This window comes from Oncorhynchus masou, chromosome 9 (assembly GCF_036934945.1).
Source record: "Oncorhynchus masou masou isolate Uvic2021 chromosome 9, UVic_Omas_1.1, whole genome shotgun sequence".
Classification (NCBI taxonomy): domain Eukaryota; kingdom Metazoa; phylum Chordata; class Actinopteri; order Salmoniformes; family Salmonidae; genus Oncorhynchus; species Oncorhynchus masou.
This window is the reverse complement of record NC_088220.1, coordinates 67,376,068-67,397,695: the sequence shown is the minus strand read 5'-3', so window position 1 is coordinate 67,397,695 and position 21,628 is coordinate 67,376,068. Positions and strand designations below refer to the sequence as shown.

The window sequence follows — 21,628 nt, the reverse complement described above, 5'->3', positions numbered from 1 at the left end:
GAGATGAATGCTGCAGTCCTCTCTCCCTGTCTGGACCTTGTGTGGATCAGCTGGTAACTCCTATGCAATTTGAAACTCTGTATGCCCTACGACTGCTATATTCTACTTCACATGTTTGCACAGTGACCTTGATTTACCGTCAGCATGAGATAGGTCTTGTTTTCCCATTATGCAGATGGAAGCATGGAAGTGCATTTCTGAGACAGCAGATGTTCACACAGAGCATGCAGCACACACACACACACACACACACACACACACACACACACACACACAGCACCCACATACTGTTCACACACACATGCACTCTTATTACAAAGGACAATTACATATAGAACTCTAAAGGAGTTAGTTCTGTATCCTCCACTTTCCCCATTGCTTTTCCCTTGAGCTGCGGTGAGATTCAAGCTCATTGTGGCCAGAATCTGTTAACCATGGCGAACAGAGTGGACTTATTAAACACAAGACATTGGGCCTTCTCTTCTCTTTTCCCTCTCTTCTTTTTCCTCCCCTGACCTCTACAGTTGTGAGAGCCAGAGGTCAGGAGCTTTAGCGGTGCTGAGGCCCCAGCCAAGCCAATGTGCTGAATGGGACGTGGATCTTGACTTTGGGCAATGTGAAAGATCTGGGGCCGCTGCCTGCCTGCGTCCCACTGGCTGCTCTATAATAAGACTGTACCATTCTGCGGGGAGGTGGATTTACTGGAGCACAACTCCCCCTAGGGCATTTTCATAGAAATTGGTTCCTCCACTATAGTCGCCCCAGCTCTCCCTCACTCTCTCTGTCTCTCTCTAAGCCTATGCTGCTGCCAGGTCCCCTTTTGTTCATTATAATACATTTCTTTAGCTCTTTTCTTTGCTTGGGTAAAAACTGAGCTCTGTCAAAAATGTCAATTTTCAGCCATGTTGATCCCAGTCCAGAGAGTAGAGGAAATGAGAGAAGAGGAGGGGGAGAGGGGGGGGGGGTGTCTCATCAGAGCCAGAAGTTATTAACATAGTTACCTTATCGCGAAACACCCCCTTGACTCACAGCTCCTCCTTAACATACAATTTCCCATGGCCCTATGGAATGTCAAGAAGATGTGAACACATAGAGGCCTCGTGATTAGACCTGGGATCAAATACATGTGTATTTGAGTATCTGGTATTTAAAATACTTTTTTGTGTATTTCAGTATTTTCAAATACACAGCTCAAAACAAGTACTTGTATTTGAATGGTTATTTTTTTTTAAAAAAACAAATAGTCTGCCAAATTGTATTTCAAATACACTGACAAAATACACTCATGCATTTAATGCAGGAATTTGAAAATAGTATTTTAAATAAGTATTTTACAATACTGTAACATACTTTCCAATTGTATTTCCAACTACATAAAAATATTCAACCACCCCACTGGGCACAGACATCAATTCAACATCAATTGCACGTTGGTTTAACTTAATTTCATTAAATGACGTGGAAACAACATTGATTCAACCAGTGTGTGCCAAGTGGGATTTGTCTTTTCAAGTAAGATATATCTGAAAGGTTACTTTGAATGTACTGTATTTGAGATATTTGAAATAGTATTTGAACCAAGGTCTGCTCGTGATGTTTTGACAATTTTGCTGTGCCTGACAGTATATAATGTCTCAGACTATTTACTGTGTCTCCGGTATTCATAGTAATTCAACAAAAAAAATGTTTTACTTGTCAGCATGTTGCCCACCAGTTCTAGTTTGTATGGAAACGACCAAGTCAAGAAGTATTATACTGAGTTAGGGGTTCAGCTGAACTCTTTTTCTCTTGCAAAGGTAGCAACAGCCAACGTAGTCAGTATGCTAACAGAGCATAAATGCTCCAAAGCCCAAGGCCTGGATAATATTCCTGCAAGGTTTCTTAGAAATTCTGCTGAGGAAATTGCCCCTTGTATTACACATCGTTAATCTCTCTCTTGAACAATGCATCTTTCCCATGAAAACAAGCTAAAGTTATACCTCTCTATGAGAAGGAGCGATACAGTCTGACCATAGGAATTATAGGCTTGTATCTATCCTCAGTATAACATCAAAGATCCTGAGTCCACATACACACATAGGCAAGAGCTGCTTTCAGGAACTCAGCTGGCTGCCTGTTGATGCTAGGGTGTCCCAGATTAAAGTCTGATTTACACTAGTATTTATGGTTCTGCGTCCAGATATCTGACTGATTACTTTCTGCATGTTAGGGATGCACAGAACCACAGCACCAGATCAGGTAATGCTAATGTGTGCTTATACAGGTTCAGAAGTAGTGCTGGGTGTCACGCCCTGGTCAAAATATATTATGTTTATCTTCATTTATTGGGTCAGGCTAGGGTGTGACATGGGTTATTTGTGGTGTGTTTCGTCTTGGGGTTTTTGTGGGGCGTCTAGGATAGTCTATGGCTGCCTGAGGCGGTTCTCAATCAGAGTCAGGTGATTATCGTTGTCTCTGATTGGGAACCATATTTAGGCAGCCATATTCTTTGAGTGTGTCGTGGGTGATTGTTCCTGTCTCTGTGTTTAGTTTCACCAGACAGGCTGTATAGTTTTTTTTTTCACGTTTTCGTCTGTTTTTGTACATGTCAGTTATTTCAAGTCTAGTCTACTTTCATTAATAAATATGAGTAACTACCACGCTGCATTTTGGTCCGCTCCTCCTTCAACAGAAGAAAGCCGTTACACTGGGAAAGGTACTTACTTGTATACTGGAGCCTCAGAGTGGAATGAGTTGCCTTAACAATAAAGTACCAAACTGTTTGTCTTCTGTGCCCATAAGAATGTACTCTGCGATGTAACTGCAGTGATGATAGATGTTCTTCTTCTTTGGTTTTATGTTTTATTACCTCAGTGCCATACAGTGTTCGATCTTGCCTGGCCATCTTGTCTCAAGAAGACCACAATGCAAATAAGTCCCAGACTTTGTGTGTTATCCTCCATGATTTTACTAATGTGCATGTATGGCTTTTTCAAGATTTATGTGGAATTGTTTTATTTATTTTATAAACGGCTGAAATAACAAACTAAAGTAAGCTGAAATATCCCACTATTAGACCATTGAATGCCAAGGGCATAAACTAAAGACTACCTGAGGTTCCTATACATACTGGGTATCTCACAAATGATGGTTTCCATCGGTCCAAACCGCCACAGCTGTGAACACTGAATGAAGCCAATCCAAAAAAATCTGAGAACAAATCGACTTCAAGGTAGAGCACAAAATCCCCTCTCCACAACCATAAACTGAGGATGTAAAAGCTGATTGTCGTGTCACTATAAAGGCATTGTATTGTTTGTCATGTTGTTGGCTGAAATTGAGAATTTCATATTTGGTAAATCCATTGACCGATGATAAAGTGAAGCCTAATTCCAAACCCATACAGTCTGTATTGGCTCAGTGTGCTTGTTGGAAGGTCGTTGAGAGTTGGCGAAAGGAGTAGGCGATATACTGTACAGCACAGTTAATTGCACATACAACACACAACCTTCCATATACTGCCTTTGATAATTGGTCCTACTCATATCGCTCCCATGCAAAACTCTCTCTCTCTCCCCGACTCCCCAGCCTGTGAGTCCCCTGGCGAAGGGAGGAAGTAGGGCAGGTGGTGGAGAGGTGAGGTGAGCTTACTAGCTGTTATCAGGCCCAGCACACCGAGCAGGGGGTTCAGTTCCGTGGTGACAAGTGTGAGGGCACTGACTCGACAGCACGGCTTGAACAGGCCTTGGCCAGCAGCATGCACTGGGCTCCCAACGGACCATCACCGGGCCCTAACACTCAATGGTCACTCACTCTCTCACCCACACACACACACTCCAGCCAACCTCCTCCTTCCTCCTCCTCCTCAAAGTGATTAGGAGCTATGCTGAGAGGATACCCACAGTCCTCTGTGCTGACTGGATCATTCTTTCCTAGGCTCCCCTCCATGACTTCCTTCCAAGTAATATCTGCGGGGTGCCCACAAGATGAATGGCTCTGCAAATGCTGCATTAAAAAGTCATGAATGGGGATACCTTCAGGGGAGCTGGGAGCTCCTTGGCTTGAAATAGGTGGCCATTTTTTCTGATGAGTAATGATTTCAGCAGAGCAGGGGAGAGCGAGAGCAGTAGGAGGACCTCAGTAATGTGCCCTGTCACCAGGGCTGTATTGAGCAGACTGAGGGCCCTGCTGTACTGTAATATGGCCTCCTTTCCTGTGGTGCTGGGTGCCAGTCAGAGAGGGCGTCTGGAGTTGGGTCAACGTGGTGACTCAGATGGATGTGAGTGACTGGTGTGGAGCCCAGGGTTATTGCATCAGGGAAATGTGAAAGTCAAATAAAGTTTTAGGGCTGCACACAAAGTTCACAGAGTAATGATGACATCATTATGAGTCATTCAACCGCTTATGAATAACGGGTTTGCATTTACATTACATTACATTTGAGTCATTTAGCAGACGCTCTTATCCAGAGCGACTTACAAATTGGTGAATTCACCTTCTGACATCCAGTGGAACAGCCACTTTACAATAGTGCATCTAAATCATTAAGGGGGTGAGAAGGATTACTTATCCTATTCTAGGTATTCCTTGAAGAGGTGGGGTTTCAGGTGTCTCTGGAAGGTGGTGATTGACTCCGCTGTCCTGGCGTCGTGAGGGAGTTTGTTCCACCATTGGGGGCCAGAGCAGCGAACAGTTTTGACTGGGCTGAGCGGGAACTGTACTTCCTCAATGGTAGGGAGGCGAGCAGGCCAGAGGTGGATGAACGCAGTGCCCTTGCTTGGGTGTAGGGCCTGATCAGAGCCTGGAGGTACTGCGGTGCCGTTCCCCTCACAGCTCCGTAGGCAAGCACCATGGTCTTGTAGCGGATGCGAGCTTCAACTGGAAGCCAGTGGAGAGAGCGGAGGAGCGGGGTGACGTGAGAGAACTTGGGAAGGTTGAACACCAGACGGGCTGCGGCGTTCTGGATGAGTTGTAGGGGTTTAATGGCACAGGCAGGGAGCCCAGCCAACAGCGAGTTGCAGTAATCCAGACGGGAGATGACAAGTGCCTGGATTAGGACCTGCGCCGCTTCCTGTGTGAGGCAGGGTCGTACTCTGCGGATGTTGTAGAGCATGAACCTACAGGAACGGGCCACCGCCATGATGTTGGTTGAGAACGACAGGGTGTTGTCCAGGATCACGCCAAGGTTCTTAGCGCTCTGGGTGGAGGACACAATGGAGTTGTCAACCGTGATGGCGAGATCATGGAACAGGCAGTCCTTCCCCGGGAGGAAGAGCAGCTCCGTCTTGCCGAGGTTCAGCTTGAGGTGGTGATCCGTCATCCACACTGATATGTCTGCCAGACATGCAGAGATGCGATTCGCCACCTGGTCATCAGAAGGGGAAAGGAGAAGATTAATTGTGTGTCGTCTGCATAGCAATGATAGGAGAGACCATGTGAGGTTATGACAGAGCCAAGTGACTTGGTGTATAGCGAGAATAGGAGAGGGCCTAGAACAGAGCCCTGGGGGACACCAGTGGTGAGAGCGCGTGGCGAGGAGACAGATTCTCGCCACGCCACCTGGTAGGAGCGACCTGTCAGGTAGGACGCAATCCAAGCGTGGGCCGCGCCGGAGATGCCCAACTCGGAGAGGGTGGAGAGGAGGATCTGATGGTTCACAGTATCGAAGGCAGCCGATAGGTCTAGAAGGATGAGAGCAGAGGAGAGAGAGTTAGCTTTAGCAGTGCGGAGCGCCTCCGTGATACAGAGAAGAGCAGTCTCAGTTGAATGACTAGTCTTGAAACCTGACTGATTTGGATCAAGAAGGTCATTCTGAGAGAGATAGCGGGAGAGCTGGCCAAGGACGGCACGTTCAAGAGTTTTGGAGAGAAAAGAAAGAAGGGATACTGGTCTGTAGTTGTTGACATCGGAGGGATCGAGTGTAGGTTTTTTCAGAAGGGGTGCAACTCTCGCTCTCTTGAAGACGGAAGGGACGTAGCCAGCGGTCAGGGATGAGTTGATGAGCGAGGTGAGGTAAGGGAGAAGGTCTCCGGAAATGGTCTGGAGAAGAGAGGAGGGGATAGGGTCAAGCGGGCAGGTTGTTGGGCGGCCGGCCGTCACAAGAAGCGAGATTTCATCTGGAGAGAGAGGGGAGAAAGAGGTCAGAGCAGGTATGATACCTCCCTCCATGTACCAAATAAAATATATTTGCCATAGTTGACGACTACAACTTTACCATGAAATGCTTGCTTATCAGCCTATCCCAACGAGGCAGAGATGAAAAATAATAATACAACATTTAAATAGAAACACGGGCAGTAAAATGCACGAGAATGGAGCTACATCTAGGGAGTACCAGTATCAGATCAATGTGGAGCTACATCCAGGGAGTACCAGTATCAGATCAATGTGGAGCTACACACAGGGAGTACCAGTATCAGATCAATATGGAGCTACACACAGGGAGTACCAGTATCAGATCAATGTGGAGCTACACACAGGGAGTACCAGTATCAGATCAATGTGGAGCTACATCCAGGGAGTACCAGTATCAGATCAATGTGGAGCTACATCCAGGGAGTACCAGTATCAGATCAATGTGGAGCTACATCCAGGGAGTACCAGTATCAGATCAATGTGGAGCTACATCCAGGGAGTACCAGTATCAGATCAATGTGGAGCTACACACAGGGAGTACCCGTATCAGATCAAGGTGGAGCTACATCCAGGGAGTACCATAATCAGATCAATGTGGAGCTAGACACAGGGAGTACCAGTATCAGATCAATGTGGAGCTACATCCAGGGAGTACCAGTATCAGATCAATGTGGAGCTACATCCAGGGAGTACCAGTATCAGATCAATGTGGAGCTACATCCAGGGAGTACCAGTATCAGATCAATGTGGACCTACATCCAGGGAGTACCAGTATCAGATCAATGTGGAGCTACACACAGGGAGTACAAGTATCAGATCAATGTGGAGCTACACACAGGGAGTACCAGTATCAGATCAATATGGAGCTACACACAGGGAGTACCAGTATCAGATCAATGTGGAGCTACATCCAGGGAGTACCAGTATCAGATCAATGTGGAGCTACATCCAGGGAGTACCAGTATCAGATCAATGTGGAGCTACATCCAGGGAGTACCAGTATCAGATCAATGTGAAGCTACATCCAGGGAGTACCAGTATCAGATCAATGTGGAGCTACACACAGGGAGTACCCGTATCAGATCAAGGTGGAGCTACATCCAGGGAGTACCATAATCAGATCAATGTGGAGCTAGACACAGGGAGTACCAGTATCAGATCAATGTGGAGCTACATCCAGGGAGTACCAGTATCAGATCAATGTGGAGCTACATCCAGGGAGTACCAGTATCAGATCAATGTGGAGCTACATCCAGGGAGTACCAGTATCAGATCAATGTGGACCTACATCCAGGGAGTACCAGTATCAGATCAATGTGGAGCTACACACAGGGAGTACAAGTATCAGATCAATGTGGAGCGACACACAGGGAGTACCAGTATCAGACCAATGTGGAGCTACACACAGGGAGTACCAGTATCAGATCAATTTGGAGCGACACACAGGGAGAGGTACCAGGTATTTCAGGTAGATATGTACATGAAGGCAGGGTAAAAGTGACAGAACATTTAAGATGTCTCCCTCTTTACCTCATCCCTACACCAAGTCACCTATTTTATGAGGCAGACGAGCGATCAATCTCATTGACTCTGACCGCTCTTACGTGTACTGTTCCTGAGAGGCTGGCCACTGTATAAGAAGAAATGTGCCTCCGGCTGGTGCATTTACAACATGTGATCGAGGGTGATAGGGCACAAAGGCATTCTTTTAATGAGTCGCTGTCTGTTTAATCTCTCAAGCCCCATTATACCACATTGTATATTTAGTGATTTATTGAACCACTCAGCACCTAATCAGCGACACACCACTGAGTAATAAAAACGAGTATATTTACATGACCAGGACATACTGCAGCCGAACAAGCGTTTGATAACTTTATTTAGAGCACTTTGAAGCCAGGCTCTTAGCTGGCTCTCTGCAGTGGCTAAATGAAATGTGCGTTAGGTTAATGCTGAAGCACCACAAATATCTAGCGCATTTGAGCGAGTAAGCCAGAGGCGTCATGGGGGCTGTGGAGCATGTGCATTGTTTTCCCTGTGCTGGGTCTACCAGTGGAAGGGAGTCGTATGTCCCCTTGATCACCCAACGGCCCCCACGAGCTCCATCCCTCTTTAAATCCCCCTGACGCCTCTGTCTAATTCCCCTCAACCCAGCAGGGCTGTCCAGCATCCTCCAATAAATTAACCCTGCGATGCCCACTGCATAGCATGCCCTGACAGTCTGGCCAGTGGCCAGGGTCCAAGCCACAAGCCCACATACACAGCTGACGGAGCCTAGTGCAACTCAGACCCTGTCGTACAGCAAACAACCTGACAGCTAGGTGAGCTTGGGAGAAATTGACTCTAGTTATAGTCTTTGTCTCATTGTGGTTTCGCTGGTTTTGTTTATTTGATTCTGTTTCTATTATGTGTTATGTCCTAGTAATTCTGATGGGGTTTCCTATCTCACTAGGTTTTTTACTCCAGATATTTTCTGCCTGTGGCTGCTGTCTGGTGGTGTATCTGGTTCTAGTTGTCTGACAGTGTCTTTGCTCTCTCTCTCTCTCTCTCTGTCTCTCTGTCTCTCTCTCTCTCTCTCTCGCTCTCTCGCTCTCTCTCCCTAGTGCTGCTGAGCCTGCTGACGGCCGGCGCCCAGACAGACATGAAGAGAGTCGTCGGAGACAACACCACCCTGCCGTGCCACCATCAGTTCTGGCAATCCAATGTGCAGTTGCTTGACATCGAGTGGCTACTGCAGAAGCCCAACTCCAAGCAGAGAGTGGTGAGGAAGCTGCTCTCTCTCTCGTGCCTCTTTCATTGTCATTTTCTCTCTTTATTTCCTTCTTTCTCTCTCTTCTCTCTCTTTTTCTATACCCCCCCTCACCCGCAATCTCTTTGTTGCAACCAATCTGATTTATTTTAAAGCTTTTTCAAAGGCACACTAATACAACACAATGTTCCTCCAATTTGTTTTCTTCCCATCTCAGCCCTTTTCTACTTCCTACAGTTTACTCTTACTCTCGCACAGTTTGTTACGTTACAGCCTTATTCTAAAATGGATTTAAACGTGCTTTTCTCCTCATCAATCTACACACAATAACTCATAATGACAAAGCAAAAAAAAAAGGTTTTAAGAAATGTTTGCAAATGTAAAAAATAAATATCACATTTACATAGGTTTAAACCCTTTACTCAGTACTTTGTTGAAGCACCTTTGGCATCGATTACAGCCTCAAGTCTTCTTGGGTATGACACTGCAAGCTTGGCACACCTGTATTTGGGAAGTTTGTCCCATTATTCTCTGCAGATCCTCTCAAGCCCTGTCAGGATGGATGGGGAGCGTTGCTGCACAAGTATTTTCAGGTCTCTCCAGAGATGTTAGATCGGGTTCAAGTCCAGGCTTTGGCTAGGCCACTCAAGGACATTCAGAGACTTGTCCCAAAGTCACTCCTGAGTTGTCTTAGCTCTGTGCTTAGGGTCATTGTACTGTTGGAAGGTGAACCTTCACCCCCGTATGAGGTCCTTAGTGCTCTAGAGCATGTTTTCATCAAGGATCTCTCTGTACTTTGCTCCGTTCATCTTTCACTCCATCCTGACTAGTCTCCCAGTCCCTGCTGATGAAAAAAATCCCCACAGTATGATGCTGCCACCACCATGCTTCACCGTAGGGATGGTATAGGCCAGGGAATGAGCGGTGCCTGGTTTCCTCCAGACATGACGCTTGGCATTCAGGCCAAAGGGTTCAATCTTGGTTTCATCAGACCAGAGAATCTTGTTTCTCATGGTCTGAGTGTCCTTTAGGTGCCTTTTGGCAAACTCCAAGTGGGCTGTCATGTGCCTTTTACAGAGGAGTGGCTTCCATCTGGCCAATCTACCATAAAGGCCTGATTGGTGGAGTGTTGCAGAGATGGTTGTCATTCTGGAGGGTTCTGCCATCTCCACAGAGGAACTCTGGAGCTCTGTTAGAGTGACCATCAGGTTCTTGGTCACATCCCTGACCAAGGTCCTTCAATCCCAATTGCTCAGTTTGGCCAGCCAGGCAGCTCTATGAAGAGCCTTGGTGGTTCCAAACGTCTTCCATTTCAGAATGATGGAGGCCACTGTGTTCTTGGGGACCTTCATTGCTACATACATTTTTTGGTACCCTTCCCCAGATCTGTGCCTAGAAACAAACCTGTCTCGGAGCTCTACGGACAATTCCTTCGACCTCATGGCTTGATTTTTGCTCTGACATGCACTATCAACTGTGGGACCTTATATAGACAGGTGTGTGCCTTTCCAAATCATGTCCAATCAATTTAATTGAACTCAGGTGGACTCCAGTCAAGTTGAAGAAATATCTCAAGGACGATCAAAGGAAACAGCATGCATCTGAGCTCAATTTCGAGGCTCATAGCAAAGGGTCCGAATACTGAAGTAAATAAGTTTTATGCATTTTAGTTTTTTATAAATTTGTATGTATATTGTTTGTAGATTGATGAGGAAAATGTTTTATTTAAAACATTTTAGAATAAGGCTGGAATGTAGCAAAATGTTGAAAAAGTGAAGGGGTCTGAATACATTCTGAATATACTGTAGGCTTTTTCAGATTCCCTGAAGTGAAACGATATCGACTGAGATACAGTAGTAAGCAAATTACTGTGGCTGAATGTCATCCTGAGACACAGTTACTAAATAAAGCCTGTACATTAGACCAGAGAAGCCTGTACATCACAACAGCTGTGAAAATAGTATATTCCAGTCCCTGAGATATGAATTAGACAACATCAATACTGCCAGCTCTTACTATAATAAAAATGGATCCATCCTATCACCCACCTTTTATCATCTACCCGAGTCTAAAAACAGTCCTAATGTAATTACTTGTCTTCTAGCTCTCAGAAGATGTTAAAGTTTCAGTTTCTGTTTTGATTTAGTACATTTCATTAAGAAAAAACTAACATCTGATAACAGTAATACCGTGAAATCTCAACAGGCCTTATCAGATGAAAGAGATTTCTAATGTATTTGAAAGTCATTCATTTACACACTGATCTGTTGATTAGCAATGAGAGATTTGGTTCCACAAGGGAAGGGAGGAGGGAGAGAAGGGAGAAGGGAGGAGGGGAGAAGGGAAGAAAGGGGAAAACAAATGTCTTTGATACCTCTGAAGAGGCTGGCACATTGCATTGCATATTTAACGGGGAGATAACATTGAAGGCACCATTAATTAAAATGAAACGTCTGAACATTTTATTAGAAACCAGACTGTGCCTGTAGCGGAATTAATAAATCATTATTTTATTTCAGCTGGAAGGTCGTGTTGAAATGGAAAAGAGCAGCTTGTCAACATTTAGCCTCTGTTGCCGAGTGTACAGGCTACATGTGTCATGAGCACAGAAGGGAGAGAAATCCCGAGCAAGGGCAGGGTTCACTGGCGCTGACCTGGGGATGCGTATGCTAATGGTGCTACACACCCATAGGCCCATCCTGAGGCCGTCCACAGACAAGGGGAACATTAAGAACTCTGATGTTGGATGCTGTATTGAATTCAATTGCACATTAGACAGACCACTCACTCCACCTCTCATAAACATATGTTCAGAGCCACAAGCACAAACACATACACACCTGCAAATACTGTACACTCTGCATCCAAAATGGATGAACACAGCAGGAGTGTGCCCATAGGCAAATGCACAGTAACTTGTGTGTGTGTGTGTGTGTGTGTGTGTGTGTGTGTGTGTGTGTGTGTGTGTGTGTGTGTGTGTGTGTGTGTGTGTGTGTGTGTGTGTGTGTGTGTGTGTGTGTGTGTGTGTGTGTGTGTGTGTGTGTGTGTGTGTGTGTGTGTGTGTGTAAATGGGCAGACGTCACCTGCGAGCGCAGCAGGTAAACCCAGCTCCGATGGCACTGATGTGCTGTGGCACCAGCGTTTAGCAGTCCCCATCTGCAGGCTCTCACTTGCCCTGAGTAATAGGCTGCTGTGACAGCTGTGTTTGATGCCGTTGTGTGTGTGTTTTTACAAGGTAGAGAGAGTGAAAGACAAATAGAGGGTACATGTCTGTACTGTAGGTGTATGTGTCTTTATGAGCAAGCAGTGTCCATGTATGTCTAAATCCACATACAGAGCTGATGCCTTTACATATCTCTCTGCATACAGCTCTCTGTGTGTCTCATTGTCTCTCTCCCCAACCCAGATCATCACGTTTTTCGGGGGCCAGGTTTACACCAACGAGGTGACCAGCGGGACCAGTCGTCTGTCTTTCGCTGGGGACTACCTGAAAGGAGATGCCTCCCTGCTCCTCAGTGACTTACAGCTGACCGACTCTGGGGAGTACTACTGCAAGGTCAAGATGGGGGGAAAGTACCACTGGAGCCAAGTCAACCTCATAGTGCTGGGTGAGTCTGCTCTCCAGCTCTGTCTCTCACACACGCTAATCAATAGGGAATTAGCAGGCACATTTCCTCTCTCATGCTGACTGATCAAATGATTCAATTTGATTCAGATGGAGTGATTCGATTTAGATTTTTTTGTTTGGCCTTGTTTCTCCATTGCGAGGGTCTCAGATGTATGGTTGCTGAGGCACATAGAAGTAACATAATCTAATATATGTCAAAAAATGGCTGGCATTGGGGATTGACCTCTTGTCAGCTTGAAACAGATGATGCAGAATTTAGTTGTTAAACATTAGAAATGATTTTGCTACCATGATATGAAAATACGTTTTCTGTCATCAAATATACTGCAGACAAGCTCTTTATGATGATTGAATATTTGTTATCTGTTTATAATTATTAAACACCATACAGAGTTCTGAGCCGTCATTCAGCTTTCATAACTATTATGACAAAGCCAGTTGGGCTGCTTTAGAGGGGCAAAAACCCCATTGTTGTTTTATTTGTTCTGTTTAGTTTTTTCATTGCCCCAATACACAGAGGTTTGGCGGATCTGTTTTAAATGGCTTAGTTTTCACTGGCTCTGTGGTAAATGTGTCTCTGCATATCGTTGAATAGACAAACAGCTTTGAAGGACAGACAGGCAAGTGGAGAGCAGCAATACCACAACGTAGTCCAACGGGAGAAGTGAGATCATTCTCCCATGCAATTTATTAAAACATCATGGGAGATTATTTAAACCGGTGGTTATTGGTACTTTAATGGAACAGTTTCTTAATCCTTTTTACCTTTTGTCCCTCTCCTCCATAAAGACATTTCATTGAGTTAGCATCTAGATTTTTACTAATTGCCCTCAGCTTTGCAGTAACACTTTTGATTTTGAGAGATGAACATTTGCATTTTTCTCTTGCAGTCCCGACGTTAACATAATGGGTTGGCAGAGGAGCTGGTGGCTGGATGGGTCTGGGCCCCTGTGTCAGTGTGTGTGTCCTCGCTCTGCCTGCTCCGGCTGCAGATAGATTGGTCTAACTGGCCCTGACAGAGCTGTGAGATGTACTGCAGAATGCACTCTCCTCAGCCCCTTCATCATATCTCTTACTGAGCAGCATGTTCACCATGTCGGTTAGACTTTGAGGGAAGGGATGGAGGGGAGGGGAGGGATGGAAGGAGGAAGGGGTGGAGGGTTGGAGGGATGGGTTAAGGGATGGATGGAGAGATATAAGGAGGACTGGAGCAGCTGCTGTGAAGCAGCCATAGAGCTCGAGAAGGGCTGGCCATATAGTGACCCCCACGCCACAGGAACTCAGGAGCACAGCACTCTCTCCTGACCTGTCTCTGTCTGCAGGCTTTCAAAACCAACTCACAGTCACTTACTGATCTAGGTTTGGGGCCTTTGACACAACTTGTAATCACAGCAATGGCTTCCATGAGAAACAAACAGGCTACTGTTACACTCAAGAATCTTTAAGTATTATTTCCTGTTTACACATGCTGCTACAGTATTATAATGTTATTTGTAGTGTTTTATAACTATTGTTCTGTTGTTTCTACAGTGAAGCCCTCTAAGCCACGATGCTGGATGGACGGCAGGCTGCTGGAGGGCAGTGATGTTAAACTGAGCTGCAAATCCAGTGACGGCTCAGACCCTATCAAATACAATTGGGAGAGGGTGCTGGATAAGGGAAAGAGTGTTGGGAACCTCCCCCTACTGGCACTGAGAGGTAAGTAGATTGTAGATTGTACACTTGGTGTACCCCACTTCATCCATGTGCATGTGAAACACGGGTCCCCTAAAGAGGACATTACATAGTATGTGATATTTTGATGATAGTATTTCCCAGAATACATTTTTATCCCCAAACACTTAAATTCCAGTCTGCCTCCGAAACGCCAAAATATAATGGAGATTCATTGTAGCACAAAAACTTCCTGATAGCGGCAATTCAGCCAGTGTTCCCCCACTGGCAGCCTAATTTGTTCCCGCGGCTGATTTTATTTGGACATAAAAGACTGTGAAATCACCAGCAAATCAGCTCTGAATGATTTTAATTTTGCAAATCTGTTCAAAAGTACTCCCACAGATATAATACAGAGATATATGTGATTGTATACAAATGTAAGCAAGGTTTGAAATTATTATGTTTTATGCATTTATGCATTCTACAAATTATTACTAATTATGACCCCGTGACCATGCACTCAAGAAGAAAAATGGCTGAATCTATTTGATAATCCCTATCCTAGACGCATCTACCCCTTTGAGGCACAAAACACACTTTCATTGCATTTCAGTTTTACCACCTATTCTCCCCACTCAACTTGCATTAGTGATGACACGTGCCCATGCCGAAAGCCTAGAAATGAATGACCTCCATGATACAACATCTGTTCAGTCTAATTAGTTTTCATTGGGCGATACAACGCACCGTCGTGGCCCATTATTTATGGGTGGTGGTGAAAGGTAATATCACGTGGCTGTCACGACAGGGATGTCTAAGGGACTCTTAGCCACGTACATCTCCATCGTTGTCTCAGACAAACTCTTTCAACTCCCCCTAAATTCCCCCAGGGTCTACGAGCCCGGTGGTCTTCAATCACCAGAGTCACTCTGAGCATGAGTACGCCCAATCTCTCAGAGGCCAAGATCAACATTTGCGAGTTCCTCTCCTCTTGCTCCATCCCACAGAGTGTGATACCTCAGAGCTGACACACTATTGCAGACAGGAATGGTTAGCCCAAAACAGACCTGAGTCAGTTCTAACTAGGCTTAACACTCATCAATACAATTTAATACAGCCTCAATACAGCCTCACAATGCATTTGTCTTGCTTCTGGTCTGTACTAGATTATCATAGAATGGAGTGGATGAGAGCTGAGTAGACTTTGATATGAAGTACAGTACTTCACTGCAAGGATTGATTACATGCTGTTAATCAAATTGCTCTTCAAGATCATGCTAACTGTAGAAGTGCTTGAAACCATTGTAGTGGACATACATGTACAAACTGCACCATAGACCCCGGTCCTATCAGCTTTCCCAAGTTGAGCAGGTTGTTAAATCACAGTCTATCTATCTCTCCTACAGATCTGAAGAATCCAGAGATCGTCACCCTGCGGAACCTGACGAAGGACAGTACAGGTGTCTACAGGTGCACTGCCAGCAATGACGTTGGCGAGGAGAACTGCATCATCGAGGTCACCATGCAGTGTGAGTAGAGAGAGCTGCTCTCCGGCTCCGCAGCACACCATGCTATGATGGTGATGGATGACTGTAGTTTCCAACAGCACCTGGACATTGTTTTTTCCTCGCTCCACTCCCCTGCGCCTCAGTAACACAACACTGTACCGTTAAAACAGTGGCCATTGGTCATCGACTTCGCTCAAACAGTAATGTTTCAATGTCACGGTAATAGATTTACAGAAAGGCACAGGAATTTTAAGGTCACAACAGGGTGAAATGTTGGGGACATGATTTATAAGTTAACACAGCAACAGAAATGGTTTGATAGCATTTTGTTAGATTCATAGCTTTGTAGGGAACACATAATACACACAACACCAGCAAAATCTATCATCCACAAATTCACAGGATTTACCTATCGGGACTAAATCATTATTTTTAAAGGGATTGTTTACCTGAGAAGCATCAATATTTGCGTGTGGATACTGTATGTACAGATGCATGTATGGTAGTTTTCCGCTGCCCTTCTGAGGTCAAAAATGTGTGATGATCCACAGATGTTCGAGGGATGGGCGTGCTGGCAGGTGCCGTGGTGGGCGTCTCCTTTGGTGTTCTCCTCATCATCCTAATCATCTGGCTCGTCTTCCGCAAGAAGGAGAAGAAGAAGTATGAGGAGGAGGAGACTCCCAATGAGATCAGGTCAGTCATTTTCTTCTTCTTCCTGCATCTCTTTATCTTCTGTCCCTCTTTCACTCTTTTTCTATCTAACTTTTTAAATACTGAAGCGTGTATGTGCACTTGCGTGTGTGTCTGTAATAAATCTCTCATTGTCAAGCGTAGTATTTATTGGTTTCTGAGAGCCATCCTTTTCACACCCCTCTGCTCCCGTGCCCAGAGCTTCTCTCCTCTCCAGAGCAGCCATAAGCAGGCAGCAGGGTCTAAGTGCGGATTGAGGCCGTGTTTGACTCCCAGAGCGAGATTTAAAGTAAACTGGGGCCTCCAGGCTGCTAATGGCGCAGCTTGTTACAGCAGAAGAGAAAACAATTCACTGCTTGGAGGCTGTGTAGCTGTTTATTTGCCGGTGTTTAGATAAATAATGCAGACTACGGGGAGGTGTTTCCTTTTTACATGTCATGTTTAACCACTGAGCGGGTGGGATGCGATGGGGCAGTTTTCTGAAGTGGGATCGGTGACCGTGGTGCCAGTGTAATGTAGTGGATTAAGACCTAGACGAGTTGGACTATTTTTATTTAGACACTTGTGTCAGACCCAGATGATAATGCAGCAAGTGCAGTGGAGCGTCACCAAACCCTTTTCTCTGATTGTGTAAGATCTTTTTCTCCACTGGCTCTCCTCAGAAAGGCCGTAGAGTTTGTCTAAGTTTATGTTTGTCTCTGTGTGCATGCTTGGGGTCATGACTGGCCAAATCTAAGTAGCTCTTGTTTGTTTTTGTTTTTGATTTGTGTATCTGTGCAGGGAGGATGCAGAGGCTCCCAAGGCCAAGCTGGTGAAGCCCAACTCTCTGTCCTCGTCCCGCTCTGGCAGCTCCCGCTCCGGGGCCTCCTCAACACAGTCCATGGTGCACAACACTGCCCCCCACGGGCACCGCCCTCGGCCCCCAGCGATAGCTGCCCTTAAGGAGAATGGACAGCCCCCTGATTTCCCCCAGTCCCCCCCAGCATACACAACGGTGGTACCCCCCAACAAGACCCCTGAGCCCCCTGGCACCCCCAAATTCAACATCAACTCCAGGAAACAGATCTCTGGGCCCACTCCCCCACTCTCATGGTCCCTGCCCAGACCAAGGCCTTTCAAACTGTGTAGGATGGAGAAGAAAGTCTATCCTGGCTATGTTGATGTGTAAAATCCACCCCTTCAAAGACACAAACTCTTCCGTTAAACAAGGAAATGCAAGTAGTGAAAGGATGTAATTAAAATAATCAATAATATAAACCCCCAAACTTTTAATGAATGCATACTTTAAAAGGGAAAATAAGAAATGCTTGCCCCCTACTGAATAAAAAACAACAAACACAAAAAAACTGAGACAGAACACATTTTTGTTTGTCTCGTGGCTAAATAACTTATTTTTACAATTTTCTTTCTACTTTGAAGTCATGGGAAGCAATGAGCGAGCACAGCGCTGTGTGCGGTGAGGTGTAAGAAAAACCCAGAGTGGAGCTTTTATTTATCAAACCAAAAGGACAGGAAGAGTGCAGAGAAAAAGGAAGAAGGAAGGAATGGGTTGAGAAAAGAGATCCAAAGTCTGCACCAGGTGCCGGTGGAGACACACAGCTGACGACATGACGGAGGATGAGGGCATGAAATACTGAGAGAGAACCACGCCTCTTTATTTTGGCCTAGTGGTGTCTCTGACTCATCCAACCACGCCACTCCCAACAGGCAGACACACCGGAGCTTCCAGCCCCCACTACAACCACACACCCCTGGCTTTCTGACAGAGAGCATGCTGTGTGCCCTGTGAGGAGAGAAACCGCTAGATCAACCCTCCAGAACACAGGCGACCGATGGCACCTTATTTGGAGGGGTCGGGCTCTTAGTAATGGCAGGAATGATATACATGGAATGGTATCGAACACGTCAAACACATGGTTTCATTGTGTGATGCTATTAAATGCACTCCCTTCCAGCCATTATTATGAGCCGTCCTCCCCTCAGAAGCCTCCTGTGCTCCAGACTCTGTGATGCTTTACGGACTCCATGACGACATCTGAGACACATCATGTTCCATGGTCCTGACCCCATTCAGAGAACAGCTCATTTGTTTTTCTCAATAGGAGAAACTTTAGCCACATTCATAGGATGTAGCACTAACATGGTAGTCAGAGTTCTGATGAAACTTTTATTTTTCTCACCACATCCTCTCTCAGCTCTGTGGATTGGCAATTCCAGTCTAGAGATCTGTCGCACTGTTCCCCAATCCCTAGCAAACACAGCTGATTAAACTAATTGAATTCTAAACTGAACACCATGATTAGTTGATAATTGGAGTCAGGTGTGTTAGCTGGCGCTGGGGCAAAAGTGTGACACCAATCAGGCCCTTGAGGACTGGCGTTACCATCCCATATGTTACGGAAACTCCTCCCCAAATATGGATGAATTGGGTGTTAATGTACAGTAAATAGAGACACATGACTGAATAATAAAAATAACTTTAAGACAAAGGAGGTTTAATATCTATTTAATTTCAGGTTGTGAAGGGTGACAGACAGCTGTGTCTCAGCCTGAGGAAGTGCCACCAATCCCCAGGATGGGTCATCGTTGCTTTATTTACTCATTTATTTACCTCCACTGTTTTGCAATGTTACGGAAACCAAAACCTGTCAGAAAGTCAATGAATGTGTGTTGAACAAAGATGGTCACTACGATTATTTTCTATGCTTTGTAAGGTACTGAATAGAAGGAAGTAAAACATAGTTAGAGAGACACAAATGACATAAAGTTAATCCCCAAAATACTGATTGAATAGAGGAAGGAGTATGATTCTAGGGACTATTGTACAGTGTGCATGGTTCCACCCCTGGTAGGTACTCTCCTTGGATCCACAACAACAGAGTGCCACTCGATTACTGTCTGATTGTTTTGATAGTTTCTCTGTACATTCTCTGTACATTGGCCAAGCTTTGGCATCAGCCATCCCCTTTGTTGTACATCTGTCTGGCCCTGTGCAGTTTGAATGAAGTAGACTATTTAGTCTGCCTTTCCAATCCCTATCCCTGTTGATGGTTTCTTTTTCTGTCCTTGTCATGAATGCACATGTGGTTTGAGTTATGTGTTGATCCAGATTTGGGAATCTACTGCCAAAACACGGTGAGATGGGGGCATTAACCAAACCTGTGGGATTATATGTATCTGATCACATACATATAATCTGCGCTCTTTTAAGGTCCTTACTACTGAAAAGGGTCTGTTGCAGGTGCGTAGGAGTCAAAGTAACAATACTGGACGAGATAGAGACCTGTACCTTGTCGAAAAAAGAAAAGATCCAAAACTTAGGCTTGAATGCAAAATCAAGATGTTTATTGAAACATCATGGTGTCCAAAGAATATAGCATAGTGCATAAATAAAATGTGAAAACAAAACACAAATGTTTCTTCCTCAGGCCATCAGTGGACATCTTCAGCACACACCTGGTTTCTATTTCAATGATACTTGCATGTCACATGGGCAAGAAAATAGATCAGAAAATCTATAAAGTAGTACCTAGTACAATAGAATGCATGATCTAGATTATATACAATTGCGGACAGAGAGAAATCATCAATTATTACTTATCGATGTACAATGTGAACGTTTCCTCAAAATAAATAACACAGGATTGTAAGAGTAAGGAGCTAGAGACACCACTAGCTGGGGGTATCGTACACAAATAGTTGCAGAAAACACTTCAATAACAATTATTCATTCATGCCTAAAATAGAATATGGTGTTAGAAGACCTGCATGTGGATACTGTTTGATAGTGTATTGTGTTCCAGTGGCAGAGCTGTTGAATAATCTCACTTTGTAATAGGTATCCTTACATGCTGCACAACTACGACAGAGGTAGAAGCCAGTCACCTGGTGTCAGCCCTAACAGTGAAGTCCCTGACATTCCTGGCCCTGTAGTGTGAAAAGAGAGGAGGGTCAGAGAAAATCTTTTGGCAAGCAGGATCAGCAATAAGCACATTCCAATGCTACTTAATAGCTCCCTTGATGTCATCACTCCCTTGATGTCATCACTCACAGAACAATATGTAATAGTACAGACATAAATGGTTTTTATTTTATTCATTTTTGTGTTACTTTTATCCCTTCTGGTCTCATCACTGGTACGTACTCTACTGAGAGCACTAGAGGCATGTAGGCTTTGTATACAAAGTAGTGGACAAAGACTGAAGGCGTACAAGGGTATCCCGGAAGAATATCTTGCTATGACTAATCTCTGCTGTAAACTAGATCATATGTAACCCAATCACAATGCAGAGGGTGCACATCTCCATAATGAGACAACATTCCATGCCAAGGGAATGATGTACATTATAAATCTTCTTCAGGATCGGTGGGTCCCCTGCGGGTCGGTTGAGTTAACGTAGGTTAATGTGATTAGCATGAGGTTGTAAGTAACAAGTAGACATATCTGATATTGTCTGAAAGCTTAAAAAAATGTTTTTTGTTAATCTAACAGCACTGTTTACAGTAGCCATTACAGTGAAATAATACCATTCTATTGTTTGAGGAGAGTGCACAGTTTTGAACATTAGAAGTTATTAATGAACACATTAGGCATATTTGGGCAGTCTTGATACAACATAATGAAAATGAATGCAATGGTTCATTGGACCAGTCCAAAACGTTCACATACACTGGTGCCATCTAGTGGCCAAAATCTAAATTCCACCTGGGCTGGAATAATACATTATGGCCTTTCTCTTGCATTTCAAAAATGATGGTACAAAAAAATACAAAACGTTTTTTTTTTTTTTTTTTTTTTTTTTTTTTTTTTTTTTTTTTTTTTTTTTTTTTTTTTTTTTTTTTTTTTTTTTTTTTTTTTTTTATTATCTTTCACCAGATCTGTTGGTGGCAGGGTAGCCTAGTGGTTAGAGGGTTGGACTGGTAACCGAAAGGTTGCAAGTTCAAATCCCCGAGCTGACAAGGTACAAATCTGTCATTCTACCCCTGAACAGGCTGTTCACCCACTGTTCCTAGGCCGTCATTGAAAATAAGAATTTGTTCTTAACTGACTTGCCTAGTAAAATAAAGGTAAAAATATATATATATAATAAATAATATTCTCCTACATTCCTTTCACATTTCCACAAACTTCAAAGTTTTGAAATGGTACCAATAATCTGCATATCCTTGCTTCAGGGCCTGAGTTACAGGCAGTTGAATTTGGGTATGTCATTTTAGGCAAAAATTGAAAACAATGGTACAAGCCTTCAGGGCCACATCAACACCCACACATTCTCATGTTAG

General features: G+C 44.5%; 1 pseudogene; it reads left to right on the top strand.

The window, feature by feature from the left end:
• Positions 1-21,207, top strand: part of LOC135546537 (CXADR-like membrane protein) — a 99,115-nt pseudogene extending 77,908 nt beyond the window's left edge.
• Positions 21,208-21,628: the final 421 nt, after the last annotated feature.